Source organism: Archocentrus centrarchus, unplaced genomic scaffold (genome assembly GCF_007364275.1).
Source record: "Archocentrus centrarchus isolate MPI-CPG fArcCen1 unplaced genomic scaffold, fArcCen1 scaffold_45_ctg1, whole genome shotgun sequence".
In the NCBI taxonomy this organism is placed as follows: domain Eukaryota; kingdom Metazoa; phylum Chordata; class Actinopteri; order Cichliformes; family Cichlidae; genus Archocentrus; species Archocentrus centrarchus.
The window spans coordinates 316,830-332,500 of record NW_022060271.1 but is presented as its reverse complement, the minus strand read 5'-3'; the positions used below and the strand labels follow the sequence as shown (position 1 = coordinate 332,500).

Here is a 15,671-nt window from a genome sequence, read left to right as displayed (position 1 = left end):
AGCAGGTGTGGAAAACACATTCAACAAGGAAGCGGAAGTATTGTTCCAAAAAGCTGAATCAAGAATGGAAACCGGACGCAGTAAATATATATAGTAAATATAGTGATAATTTTTACCCTCATTAATAAAGAATATATGAAAGGCACTTTGCCAGGAAGTGATTGCAGCTTCTACCCGTGACAGGAGTGTTGTTTCTCGCTCAGAATGACGTGATATCATTCACGAGGGACATGTTTGACACGTTTCACAGATTTTAGGACTAAACTTAAACTACAGCAATTTAAATACAACCAATAACTTTTTTTTTGCAAATACCGGAAATCATTTTTTTGGCACAACACCAGTATATCTCTAAAACTCTTCAAAAGTCCCAGATGACACCAGAAAACGTCGCTAAATTTGATGATAGTCACTTTTTGGACAAAAAAAAAAGTCACTAGGGGGGTCTGAAAAGTCCAAGTGACAAAGTCACTAAGTTGGCAACAATTCTGTGGCAGTGGCGCAGTGGGTAGGTGGAATCCATGTGACCCTCAACTTTAACAAGATTCCCAGTACCTGCACTGGCCCCACAGCCCCACAGCATGATGGGACCACCACCAAATGTTACTGTGGGTACCAAGTGTTTGTCTTGGAGTGCTGTGTTCTTTTCCTCCATGCATACCGCCCCTTGTTATGTCCAAATGACTCAGTTTTAGTTTCATCAGTCCACAGCACCTTATTCCTAAATGAAGCTGGTTTGTCCAAATGTGCTTTAGCGACTCTGTTTGTGGTGTGTGTGCAGAAAAGGCTTCTTCTGCATTTCTCTCCCATACAGCCTCTCCTTGTGCAAAGTGCTCTGAATAGCTGAACGATGCACAGTGACACCATCTGCAGCAAGAGGATGTTGTAGGTGTTTGGAGCTGCTCTGTGGGTTGACTATGACTGTTCTCACCATCCTTCTCCTCTGCCTATCTGAGGTTGTTCTTGTCCTGCCACTTCAGGCCTTAACTAGAACTGTGCCTGTGGTCTTCATTTCCTCACTATGTTCCTCACAGTGGAAACTGAAGCTGAAATCTCTGAGAGAGCTTTTTGGATCCTTCCCCTAAACCATGATGCTGAACAATCTTTGTCTTCAGCTCATCTGAGAGTTGTTTTAACCCTCGTAATAGGATTCACCTGTGTATGTAGATCCAGGGTCAATGAGCTAACAAAATACATTTTGTGTTCCAATAATTAGTGCTAAAGGAAGCCTGGGCTTCTCTGCTTAGGCTCCTGACCCCGCGACCTGGCCCCTGAAAAGCAGAAGAGAACGGATGGATGGATGGTACTCAAATCAATAAACAACAAGGGTGTCCAAAATTATGCACCTGGCTAATTTAGTTTAAATAATTATTGCACACTTTCTGTAACTCCTATAAACTTCATTTCACATCTCTAATATCACTGTGTTCATCTGCTATATGATAGATTTAACTGAAACTGCTGATCCCAAAGTTTACAAAGAGTACTCTTTTCCAGACCCCCCCTCCCCAAAAGTGTACAGAGAAGATGTTGATATTTTTTCATGACATTTCATTTCTCCTGGTTCTTTGGTATTTTACCATCTTTACCATCTTTATTTATAAAGCACTTTAAAACAACCACAGCTGACACAAAGTGCTGTACATTAAAACACAAATAACAGTTCAACAACTCTTTCAGGTTAAAAAAAAAACAGTTTAAAACTAGATCCCGCTGGAGTTAAAAGCCAAGGAAAAAAGATGGGTTTTAAGACGAACTTTAAAAGTGGACAGTGAAGGGGCCGCTCTAACCTGCAAAGGCAAGTCATTCCATAACTTAGGACCAACAACAGAGAAAGCCCTGTCCCCTCTGAGCTTCCTTCTTGATCTTGGTACCTCCAAGAGCAGCTGGTCTGCTGACCTGAGAGACCGGCAAGGTATGTAGGGGTGAAGAAGCTCAGAGAGGTAAGGCGGGGCAAGATTGTGCAAAGATTTAAAAACAAACATAAGAATCTTAAAATGAATCCTAAAATGTACAGGCAACCAGTGAAGTGAGGCCAGGACAGAGGTCATGTGCTCTCTCTTTTGAGTTCCCATCAAAAGTCATGCAGCAGCATTTTGAACCAGCTGCAGACGTGAGAGTAGCGACTGACTGACTCCAAAATAAAGTGAATTACAGTAATCCAGTCGAGATAAAATAAAAGCATGGATCACTGTTTCAAAATGCTGCCTAGACAGAAATGCTTTTACTGATGCCAATTGCTTCAAATGATAAAAACTGGACTTAACCACAGCTCTGATTTGGCTGTCCAATTTAAAATCACTGTCCACCTTAAAACCAAGATCAGTAATAATGGGTTTAAAATATACCTCCAAGGGTCCCAGGTCAACAGAGGAGGACTCACAGGAGCCACTGGGTCCAAACACCATTACCTCTGTTTTCTTTTCATTAAAATTTAAAAAGTTCAAGGCCAACCAAGCTTTAATATCACCTAGACATGCCAGGAGATGTTTAATGTAATAGGAAGTATTAAAAACACATCCTGGTGTTGAAAATCCTGGAAATCTTAAAATATTGTACTGCACTGGAGGTACGCAAAATGTTTATGCCGCCACACTTCTAAATTGCAAATGGTAAATTGCTCCACTACCACACAGTAGTGGGCCCCCCTGATAATGTTCATGATTTTCCTTTATAAATCATTGGTTGTTGGAAAATGTTGATAATTGTGAATGACCCCTTAATGTGCTGGAAAATCTTGAAAATGGACCTTAAAAGTGTTTAAAAAGTGCTTGAATTTGATGCTGGAAAAGGTGTACGAGCCCTGCTAACAGGGCTGCAGAGGGGGGAAATGTTCTGGTTGTTTGGCTCATTTTACTTTGTGTTAGCAGGAAGTTCCTGCTGAGCTCAGTGTGTTTGATTTGTCTTCATCTGTGACACAATGATCACACATTACAGTGAGCAGAGAGGCGGAAGAAAACTCTTCTTCATGGCTGCAGAGACAATGAGGGAGACCCCTGGTGGACACACACAGACATGACAAGCAGACAGCCTGAAGTGCAGAGGGCGACAAACAGCTGGAGGTCCTTGTTGGAAAGGAAAGCACACACTCTAACAGCCATTATTGACTGAAGGAGACACGTGAAGAACTCTGCTGGTCTGGGAGCAGAGTGTGACGGTCCTGCTCCAGGATTCATTGGGAGCAGATTTTAGCTGCAAACTTCCTGTTTCCCTCCCTCAGACACGCCCTCTGCAGCTCTCACTGCCTCACACACAAACCAATCAAAGCTCAGCTCACATTTATTTCACTGTCCTGGAATCAGGAGGATTTTAGTTCATTTGAACCAACATGATGTTAACACAATATTCAGACCTGCTGATTGTGATCAACAAAGTGTCGCCTTGTTATGATCACATGGATTTGGTTAAAGTGCTCCTGAATAACAGGAGTGGAGCTTTGTTGGAGGTCCAGGTTCTGATCTGAGCCCAGTTTGCTTCCCAGTGGAAGCAGACAGTGAATCCAGTGCACAGAGAGAGCCGAGGGGTCACAGAGTGGGACACACAGACACACAAACCTCCATCTGCAGCTCTTCCTGCAGGAGTCGTTTCTTCTAGCTGAGATGTGACAGCGGGGCCGGGGTCGGAGGTCGGCCAATCTGAAAGCAGCATCGCCGTCCTCCGTCTGCGATGCTGGATCCAAAGAAGTGAGCACACCGAGCTGCAGGAGCATCAGGACATCACACTGACACCAAGCAGAGTCTTCCTCAGAGCCTCCATGCTGGCTGAGCCGTGTTAGTGATGCTCAGCACCAACTACAGTGGGACTGATCTCCATCGTCACTGCTGAAGAGCACAAAGGAAACAGTGTGAAGCAGCGAGCTCACTGTGCAAAGAAGCCTTTGGTTTCCACCTTCACACATTTTGGCCTCTTCGCGCTCTTAAAATGAGGCTTTTCTCAAAGCTCTTCATCCTCTGAGATGAAACCAGAGCAGCAGCCGCTCAGGTTTGCTCTGCTTCACAGTGAGCGTTTCTGAGTGAGCCTCAAACACTCCAATCCACCTTCTGATCTCTCAGAGACACCAAGAGCTCACAGTGAGCCTGTCAGAGGCTCTCAGAGAGCAGAGCGGTGAGACGAGCTCCTCCCACAGCTCAGAGAGACTGAAGGAGGCAAACTGTGAGCAGAGGCAGCTGACAGCATTCAGCCTTCATCAGCACCAACACTGCATCTCTGCACTCACTGCTGCATCAGAGGAGAGCTGCTGTCCTCCATGCTGATCCAACCAATCAGTACACACGCTGACACACACCTGCACACACACACTGACACACACACACACACACACACACACACACACACACACACACACACACACACTACTGAGTTACACAGTTTGGTTATGTTATTTATGTTACTTTAAATAATTTATTATCATGTGTGTCCTCCTCCAGTTTGTCCTTCCCTTGTTCTCACTACCCCAAATGTGTGCATGTGTGTGTGCAGTATTATAATCAACTATGCAGCAGCATCAGCCATGATAAACAGACAGACTCCAGATTTAAACCAACAACCATCTCAGGCTCGTTAACTCAGGCTCATTAACTCAGGCTCATTAACTCAGGCTCATTAACTCAGACTCGTTAACTCTGTAGGTTTCCTATTTTTCCTGTTTTAAATTTAAACTCATGACAACAGTTCAGTAAAATAAAGTGTTTAAACTGCATCTGCAGCCATGTGTTTGTGGTTTGTGGACAGATTTGGAACAGCAGGAAACATCATCAGCTCTCAGAGTCTGAACAAATTTGAGGTCAAAGTGCACGGCTTCAATAAACTTTAGGAACTCTGGAGAACCTCCAAGAAGTCCAGCTGCTTCCATCTGCAGGTTGTACTGTGGGAACAAAGTGTGTCAGTTTGTAAGAGCTGATGATGATGATGATGATGATGATCCACTGATGTGTCCTCACTGGAGTCACTGATGAACACATGATGCTGTGGAAGCTTTAAAGAGGCACTGATGATGCAGCTGACTGTGAGCCACTGAAACCAAAGCCTCTGCTCCTCTTCATTTAGTCAGTGGCTCCAAAGTACCAACAACTGCCCACAGTCTGAACACAGTGGCTGTCCACTGGAGAGAAGGACTCTGGTGGTCCTGAACACAGCACTGAGTCAGCCTCATGTTGAGCTGCTTCTTCTCTCTCTGCTCTCTGCTTGCAGCATGCTTCACACATCAGAGTGAGATGGAAACTCCTACATGAGCTTCCACTGAACATCTGCTCAAAGATCTGACTTTGTAGATCAGACACTACATCTGTTTGCTGCCAGCCTCAGAGGGGGGGCTCAGACCTGCGGCCTCCTCCTCCTCCTAGTTGGACCCAGGAGCCTCTGGTCCTCCTGACCTCCTGTGACAGTGGCTCACTCTGCTGTAGAGCTCATGGACCCACATGTCCTGTCACATCACACCTTCCACCACAAAGATGCTCAGATATCCCACAGCAGAAATGTCCAGCATCTCTGTTTGAAGATGTCCTCACCCAGTGAGCCTTCAGCTGCTGATGGGGCCTCATGAAGTCTTACAACAAAGCTGCACCCTGAGCATGAAGGAAACCAGCTGCAGGAGAATAACTGCAACATTTACACTGACTCATGCTGAGCAGTGGGTGGAAACAGAGGGGAGTCCTGCCTTCAGTCGTGCTGCTGCATCGTGCTCACCTGCAGGAACACAGACAGGTGGAGGTGTTGGAGCAGCTGCCTGGACAGCATCCATCAATGCTTCATCTTCTTTCTGTCAAAGGCTGGAGGCCATACAGTGCTGCACATGTCAGTGTGTCAGCTAGAACTCATTCAGATCATTCAGACTGCTCTGTGAGCTTACAAACAGGAAGTCAGCACCAAAGCTGAAACCCAGACTTCCTAATAACATCCAAACACATCATTTGGTTTCAGCTCATAAATATTAGACTCTGATATGTTTGAAATGTTCAGAGTGAGTGAGAGCAGCTGGATGAACACAATAATATCTGCCTGTAAAGCCCAGAAACATCAATCAGTTCATGTTTGAACAGCAGGATAGCGACTGCAGGAAGTCCTGCCTGCAGGTAAACAGGAAGGAGGGCTGCTGGTGTCACGCTCACTTTACTGCCTTCACCTGCTGATGGCAGAGAGCAGCACTGATGCTTATTTCCAGGCTCTGCTGCACACGCTGCCTGCTTCCCTCCATGACTGGATTCGGTGTCAGGACATCTGAACATCAGCCGTTCACACTGAGCTGGATTGAAATCCTCGGCTGCCTGTAAATGGAAGCGGCTCCAAGAGATGAAGCTGCATTCTCTGATTTCAGGAACGTTGGAAAGGGTTGGATCTGTCAGAGGGCCCGCCTGTTTCAATAAAGGATTCAATACTGATGATGATCAGCTGTGCACAGGAGCTGCAGCAGAGTTCAGCCTCTTACAGTGTAATCTTCATAACGAAAGCACAGTAATGTCAGTCAGTGCTGAGCAGCTGCTGCTCTGTTCCTCATATAAATGTTTTCAGGATCTTTTCCTTTCAGCACACTGTGTTAATAAAACGGCGTCCCATCTGTTCACACTGAAAGCTCTGTGGGGACTAAGTGGCATCAGCTGCTGCAGGAAACGCTGAACCATGACGAGGAAACGTGATTTTAATAAGCAGTCTGCAGGTAATCAGGCTGCATTGTCTCTTGCTGCCTGTAGGGGGCGCTCGTTTTGGAAACACTCATATTTCAGGGTCTGCAGAGTCTACGTCCCAGTGTGAGAGGCCTGTGAGGGGTCAGAGCCGTCCTGCTGTCACACATCAGTACAAACAGCCTGAGAGCAGCTGACCCTAAAGGTCACATTAATGTTTGAATGCACTCGATTATTCTGGAAGCTTTGTGACACTTTAGTTCACTGATGAACTTTAACATCAATAATTAAAGTCATTCATTTAGTTTTCTTCTTCCTGTGAACTTCATCCATTTTTCATGCTTCACTTCTGTTTCCTGCTGTGTTAAAGGTCAGAGGTCACATGGAAACAGTCATGTGCTGCTGGGCACACTGAAGCTCCTCTGCTGATACCTGCTGGATCTTGAAGCAGGAGAGAGAAAACCTTTGAATGACCTTTGACCTCCTCCTGAGGATCAATAATGTGTCATGGTCCTGGGCCCTTTGCCCAGTGTTGTGTTTCTTTGAAGTTGTGTTGCTGTGAAGTTCCTTCAGTGGTGTCTCTGAGCTTGTTGGGATTCAGATTCCGAGTTCTTGGAAGTTGTGAATGTTTTAGTGTTTCAGTGTTTGGATTTTCGGGGTTCCTGCCTCCTCGTGGACTTTGTGTTTGCACACTTCCAGCACACCTCGTTTCACTGCTAATGTGTCACTGACTGATGTCTCTGACAGACACACATCATCTCAGGCTCTTTGCACTGATGTCACTGACTTCCTGTGACTGAGCAGCTTTGTGCGCACACTAACCAGGCTGCTTCAAAGCTTTGATCCAATCAGGCTGCAGAAACATCTCAGCATCATCCAGAGGAATGAGAGGAACCTGAGCTCCATTTCAAGTGTTTGTGCAGAAGCTCTGAATCCTTCAGGAAATCTGAGATTTCACTCTGTTCTTTGGAGAACATCCTAAAGTTCTGCTGTCACTTCATCATCATCTGAGTGGAGATGAAGGAGAACATGAATGGAAACAGCTGCAGCATCAGGCTGCAGCAGAACAACATGTGACCAAGTGAAGGCTCTGAATACTCTGTGAAGCTGCTCCAGGATCAGATTTAGCACATCTGCTGAAGGCCGACTTTATGGAGGCTCTAAAAATCCAGGTGCAGCGTGTGGAGGCCCACCTGTGAGCACCTGTTGGAGACACCGATTCCACTGGTTTCCATTTGGCTCCCCTCAATATTTGGATGATGTGTCCTCAGAGCTGAGCCAGCCTTCACACACACATCTTTGAGGTGTTTCTGCTTCCATGGAGCTGTGTGTTGGTCTCGGCCTCGGAGGCACCATTAACATCATTATACACATGCATATAAAATGTGCATATACTGTAGACACATATTTAAATGTTGCATTATTGTCTGCACCTTACATGCTGCTTGCACTCAGATTGGATGCTACAGTTCTTGGTGAATATGAACTTTTTAATGCCAATAAAGTTGAATATAATCTAATGTTTGTATAGCAGCGAGCAGAAAGGAGCAGCTGGATGATGGTTACAGACACACTCAGCAGAGCTGAGGAGAAAGGCTTCAGGGCCTTCAGAGCAAAGCTGGATCCAACCTGTGTTCTCCCAACCAGGAAGGTCTGTGTGTGACACGGATCAGAGCCGTCCTCCAATAAATCCTTCATTTCTTCCTTCACTTTAGGCTGGAAAGGACAAATACCAACAAGAGAGAGACGAGGCCAAAGCTGAGCTCCACAAAGTTCCTGCAGCAGTCTGACAGCAGACACGTGGACTTAGCTTCATATGGACGCCTGCTGGGCTGGAAGCTGCTCTGTGGAGATGGCAGGTCTGAGGTCTGCACTGCTTAGTGGACTCAAATTCCCACAGACACACACAGAGGAAAGTTTGGCCTGTGTGACATCAAGAGTCACATGTCTCGTTCCTGATGGTGCAGTAATATGATTGGAGGAGCTGAAGCTGCGCCCTGCGGTCTGCACTGCACACACACTGAATCTAGTTGTTACAAAGGCTCTGGAACTGACCCCAGACCTGCCAACTATTCACACAAAGAAGAAGCTGGTGGGCTGATCCAGAAGCAGCACAGCTGCCACAGTCAGGACCAGAAAAGACACAACAGAAAACTTGATGTTGACACGGCAGAGTCACCTGTTCTTGGTTCAACACCAGCTAGTTTGTGGGCCCGAGTTGAACCCATTTTTCAGCCGAGCACCGAGTGAATGGTTCAAATACTGGCACCGGCACCAGAACCCGTCGGTGGAAAAGAGGCCTCAGTGAGTCACATTTAGTGGCTGCAGCCAAACATCATGGCAGACTGCCTACAGTGGATGTGTGAGCGTCAGGACTGAAGGTGGAGCTTTGTGTGTGTCAGGGTGAGGCCGCAGCCCCGCCTCCAGCCGGAGCGCTCAGGTGCGAAACTACGAGGAAACCGAAGCTCCTCCTCTTTCCTCGGCAGTGCCGTGCGGCCGGCCGGACTTCATTCCACAGATGAGCTTTAACAAAGTGTGAAGCTGAACTCTGAGCTGTGACAGTCTGAGCAGTGTGAGAGTGTCAGTACAGGTGCTGGTCATCAAATTAGAATATCGTGAAAAGATATTATATTTATATTATATGGATATTATATTTATTCATTACACACAGACTGATATATTTCAAATGTTTGTTTTTTTTGCATTTTGATAATTATAACTAACAACTAATGAGCACACAGACCAACAAGTGTGATGTCAAACAAGAAGAGGACAATGATGATACCTGGCAGTTTTGGTGATTGATAAAATAAAGGAAGAGCAAGAAGATGAACAGCTTCCACCCCTGCTGCCACCACCTGCACCTAAAAGCGTTTTGACCTTCAGTGTGTAGGAAAGGAAGAGGAGCTCTTTGGTAAATGGATTTTTAGAACAAGCAGACAGACCACTGAACAGCCGGAGCATGGTGATGACTTTTTATTAGACTATTATAACTCTCAGTCAGCTGTGTTTCATAACGTGCTATGACTCCCTGTGCATGAGTGGCTGAAGATGATGGAGTCTAAAATATCTAAAGTCAACAAACTCTTTAATCACAGCCTAAGAGAGAAAAACACTGTAAGAAAAACTGTTCACTTGTAAACAGAGCCACGCCTCCCTCTCCCTCCACCTGCTGCCCAGCTGCTATAACCCTTTAAAACGGCTGCCGTGCATCATTTTTGAAAACATCCGACCTTCAACGGACACAACCGTGGCTTACTTCAACGAGAGCTCTGACAACACGCAGAGGTTGACCCCGACAGCTGCAGTGTCTATGCAGCTTCAGGATTTGAGGGGGTCAGAGGTCAGAGCATACAAACTGATGGATCCACCTGGGTGTACGAGGACTGCCTGTGGAGATAGTGGGACAGCTACCGGAGGTGGTTTTGGGTTTCCTGAAGCTCTCCTTAAAGTCTGTTCTTAAAATGCTGATCCAAAAGCACAGAAGGGAGATCTGTGTTTTTCCTCTAGAACGTCACTACTTTTTCAGGTATCGGGAACACCTAGCAAAAAGATTTGGGAACGGGCGTTTCATTCCTATGTGGATGGAGATTCTGCATTTGGAAGGTTTCACCCCGGAACCCTATTGGCTTATGGGTGCTGCAGAGGCTTACAGTTATGTTCATAATAATAGCAAAGGTAAGTAAACCTCAAAATTCTTCAGATAAATTGTATTTTAATGAACACAAATGCATTGGGGACCCTGCACGTTCTATTCCAAAGCAAGAAAATTGGATAAAGTCATTGAATTTGACAGTATTTTACAGAAAGTCAAGAAATATAATGTTCAAAAAAACAGCAGTGTTGATGTCTTTCTTTACAGACTCAAACATTTTCTGTAGAAACTAAGAAATGCTTGAAGACTCAACTTTCCTGAGACTCATAAACTAATATTTAGTTGCATAACCACCGTTTCTGATAACTGCTTCACATCTGTGGTACATGGAGTCGACCAACTTCTGGCACCGGTCAACAGGTAACGCAGCCCAGGACATTTGTACTACGTTCCACAGTTCCTCTGCATTTCTAGGCTTTGCCTCATGAACAGCATTTTTTATGTCAGCCTACAAGTTTTCTATGGGATTAAGGTCTGGGGATTGTGCTGGCCACTCCATTACTTGAATTCTGTTGGTCTGGAACCAGGATTTTGCTCACTTGCTGGTGTGTTTGGGGTCTTTGTCTTGTTGAAACACCCATTTCAAGATCATTTCCTCTTCAGCATAAGGCAACATGACTTCTTCCAGTATTCTGATGTACTCAAACTGATCCATGATCCCTGGTAAATTGGACCAACACTATAGTACGAGAAACATTCCCATATCATGATGCTTGCACCACCGTGCTTCACCGTCTTCACTGTGGCTCGATTCAGTGTTTGCAGGACGTCTGACAAACTGTCTGTGGCCCTTAGACCCAAAAAGAACAATCTTACTCTCATCAGTCCACAAAATATTACGTCATTTCTTTTTAGGCCAGTCAGTGTGTTCTTTGGCAAATTGTAACCGCTTCAGCACATGTATGTTTTTTTAATAATGGGACATTGTGGGGGCTTCTTGCTGGTAGCTCAGCTTCACATAGATGCTGTCTGATTGTTACAGTACTCACAGTCAGTCTTAGATCTTCTTTGATCCTCCTGGAGCTGATCATTGGCTGAGCCTTTGGTTATTCTCCGATTGTCAAGTGAAGTGGATTAAGGTTGAGATCTTGGTTATTCGATGGCCTGAGCCTCATACTATGTGGGCATTTATGATTCCAATTTATTAGGTTGTTAAAAGTTGATTTATGAAGTGTAACAAATAATCTGTATGATTTTTACTTAAGGTTGATAAGTATGTGTGTAACACAGAAATGATTCAGAGTGTATTACAAAAGTTGTGAAATCTTGGGAAATCACTGAGCAAGGGAAATGAGGAACTGAAACCTGTTGCCTAGGAATAAGAGGGAACAAGAGGAGAAAAACAAGTTAAAAATAATCTTAACTGGAAAGTACCAAACAAGCCATGTATTACGAGAAATGAGGTATTGAATAAAGCCTAATACCATAATTGGTAATAAGAGCAGCGGGGTGATGATTTGTCATGATGTTGTTGTTAAAACTAGGATGTGTCTTAGACAACATATATAAGGAGTTGCACGAAAACATCGTACGAGATTCTGCGGAGCCCTTCTCAGCACCTAGACAGGTCTGCTCTTTGGACTAAGCCAACCCAGATGTGGACATTTAATTGACTTCAAACTGTCTTTGTGAGAATTCTCCCTGCATTGTCGGATGAAGATTGGAAGTGCCTGAGCTGTTGGATTTCTAAAATGAAGCCTGACGAACAGTAAGGATTATAAAAGAAGGACAGTCAATCAGAAGTGGATAACTTCACTCTTTTGGACTTCTCCTTTTTCCCCAACTTCACTGCAGCAGCAACGGATTGGACTTTGGGTGTGGTCGCTTCTGGCCAGGCACCAACTTGAAGTCTTTTCTTCCAAAAAGGATTTTAAACGATTTGGACAATTTCAAACCCCCTCTTCATCAACCCAGCTCATAAGTATTTACTCTGTTTAAGAAGTGATTGATTTATTATGATTTTGAGATCTGATATTTAGGAGTGATTACTGCATGTAGAGCATTGATTAAGGATTGATTCAGAGCTAAATGCAAATTGCTTGAGCTGAAAACCTGCAAATAAAATTTGACTCTAAAAGGTCAGTGAAATTTGTTGAGAATTTATTTCCCTTTTAAACGGTACACTTAATGTCCAAGAAGAGTAAAAGTAAGGCAAGGCAAGCTATGTCATCAGGTTCTATTTGGACACACTAGTCTTTAGTAATCCACTTCAACTTTACTTATGTCCCTTGGGCTCACTCCGAGCCGATAAAAGATTCTGGTCGGTTACAAGTGCACTGATCAAGGGGCTGGCTGCTATAACTATCTGTACTCTGTTTTGGGTCGTCTGTGTGAGCCTTCCTGAACGATAGCATCAGAACAGAGAGGTAGAGGGGCAGATGATAGGATTATTAGCAGTTAGAGCCAGACGAGCAGCCCCGCCACAGCTTAAGTAGTGTCACAACTATCAGAAGAGGGTAAGACCCCGCTGCAGGTGTGGCCATGACCCTATGAAACGGAGTAGCTGTCACAGAGGTAAAATACCTGTGGGATCAAACACGTGGCGCCCAACGTGGGGCGTGGCCTAAAAGAGAGGATTTTGCCGCGCCTAAAGAACCTAGATAGCCCGGAGAGGTTATCATTCGTGGGAGATAACCCCAGGATTGATTGAAGGAGCAGCGCGAGGCAGAGAGGACTTCGTGAGCTGTTCAGGAGCGTAAGCGGGGATCAACCGACGCTCTCAACCTGTCCAGGAAGCGGAGTGACGCGGACAGGAGTAGCAGCAGACGTCGCTGAGGACACCCAGACCGACAGGGGCCCAGAAGACTCTGCAGGAAGGCATCGCTCGATTCCATCCCTTGCCTCGGAGATATCACGAGGGGCCTTGGAGGAGAGCAACTCGGGACGACAAAGACAAGAGTGCTGATCCAGTCTAGTGATGGCTGCAGCAGCAGAAACAGGAGTGCTAGAGGAGCCCCAATCAGAAGGAGCGTCCCTCTTTAAATCACTCAAGGCACCCGGCGAGGAAGAACCAGAGGCGCCTGCGCCATCGGAGACAGGGTCGACGGAGGAGCAGGGTGCAACAGGGCTAGCAGTCTCCAAAGTCCAGGCATGGGCTATGATTCATGTTGTCCCATGGGGACAAGGATGGAAGAAATGGGAAGCTGCAATACAATATCATGTAGCTTCAAGGTGTATGGGAAAGGATGAAGGAGAAGTTGGTGAGGCGGTGGACAAGGCTTGTAGTATAAACCAAGCTTTTCGGACGCCCGAAGTGAAGAAGCGAATTTGGGTTCAAGTGGAGCCGTCCCCTGAGCCTGGGACGAAGAAGGATATAATACAGAAGTGGCTGGAATGGGCAGTGAAGGTAATATGGCCCAACGGCGTAGAAGAAGAGCCTCTACCAATAGCAGGGTGGCTTAGTCCCCAGCGAGAATATGACCCTATTATCAAAATGTTGGGGAAAGTGACGGGTACTGTTACAGTCGAGATAGAAGCGAAAGTCACTGCAGCTAAGCAGTACAAAGAGCACCGAGATTTATTGATGCAGTTGGAAAAATATCAAGGAAAGGCTGAAGAACTGTTAAGAGACCCGCCTGAAAGTGTAATAGGATCCCAAGCTGAGGGTGAAGAGACAGGTTCGGAATATAACTCCGAATTGGATTCTGAAAAAGATGGAAGATGGGATTTAAAGGGAACGACCCTGCATCTAGTGGACCTGCCATACAAGCTTGAGAGTGCATCAGAGACACCCAGGAAGGTGCAAAATCTCCTGCGGGAGCAGGAGGACCGGCTGAGAGAGAAGTACAAATGGACTTCCCCATTCGGCCTGGCTGAGGAACCGGCTCGAGAGGAATCGCCGTCGAACTGGCTCCCCAAACTTGATCCTGTTCCAGTGGAGGCCCTGAGGTGGAGGGGACAGACGCAGAGGACAATGTATCATCATTATGGTGAGCCATGGGAGTTGGATGGACATGGATTGATTATTCTAACAAACTCCCAGTATAATCCTAGAAATAATAACTTCAAAAAGGAGTTAAAGAATCAAGCTGGCAGAGAATACACTGAGGAGTTAAAAGATAGAGTTAAAGAGTTGAAGGGATCAGAGAAAGGAACTCAGGTCCTGATTACCAGTGGTGGACAGTCTAGGCATTTTGCCATCATACATGTTCCGGTGCCAGGATATCCGAAGGGGCAACCTTCAGAGGAGTATGAGCAACGGTTGGTCGATGCCCTAGAAGAAGGACTGCGCAGCGCCAGCAATGCCGGATATGCACGAGTAATAATGTGCGTTGATGGGATAAGGTCAGGTGACCTGCCATGGATTGTTGCAGAACAGGCCATGGTGAGAGCGGGGCGTCTACACACCACTGGAGCAGCGGCTTGGTCTGGGATCACAGAATTGGTCCTGGTCACCTCCAAGAAGCAACATAAAGAGTTCCGGGAAGGACTCTCCGTGAAGCTGAGGCGGCAGGGAGGTGAGAATTCCTGGGTTCCGGTGGCCAGAGAGACGCCGGGAGCCCCGCTGAGGACGTCGCGGCTTAAGAGTACTTCCACCCCGGGCAAAGATGACGGTGAAGAACCATCGACATCTCAAAGACAGCCTCCCCCAGTCATGACACCAGCGCAGATGAAGCCAGAGGAGGTGACCCCAAAGGTGAAGGCCTCCCCTGCAAGACTTAGCCTGCAGCCAGTGAATGATTATGTTGGTATGCAGACTGAGGGGAACACAGGGGTGGCCACCTTCACATACAGGGTTCCATCTCCCACTAATGTGCCAGAAGTGGTCAACACGTCGAGACGTGGGCCTGCAGTTACACCACGACATGAGGTGCAAAGGGAGCCGATGATCTCGTCCAGTTACGCTGAACGACAGCCGGAATACAGTGACATCAGTGAAGACAGTGGCAGTGAAAGAGAGAGGGAGAGTGAAGAAGAGGTGGATGCCATGACTTCTGCACGACAGGAGGATATTACCGGAGCGGTGGAGCTGAGGGTAGGACAGAGGAAAGGGACAAAGAAAAAGACCCCAGTGTACTCTGTCTATCGAACCTCAGAGAGGATGGCCCGGGATATCTCCTTCGGGTGTGTGGAAACCAGGGATGGACGAAAGGCATATATGCCAGAGGCAGGCCAGCAGGATTATGGAATACCGATAGAATGGGCAGAACGGCTCGAGGAAGAGGTCGTGTTGCCAGTGAAAGCACCAGTGAGAGAGTGGGCTAACTTCCTGATGGCTCCTACCTATCCTACCCTGAGAAGCCATGAGCCGCTAACAACAAACTTCAAAAATGCCTTTCTAGCCATCACACACGATGTCATGCTCCGTCGCCTGAAGAAATCTGCCCTCAAATATGCAAGGGAGACAGAGATTCAGCGCCAACGAGAACTATCCTCTAGTGATGAGGAAGAGTCACGGA

The 15,671-nt window shown here is 46.2% G+C and overlaps 1 protein-coding gene across 1 annotated transcript in view; it reads left to right on the top strand.

The window, feature by feature from the left end:
* The window catches only part of LOC115777204 (uncharacterized), a 297,208-nt gene that overhangs the window by 228,551 nt on the left and 52,986 nt on the right, over positions 1–15,671 (top strand). The gene's annotated exons all lie outside the window — the stretch shown is intronic.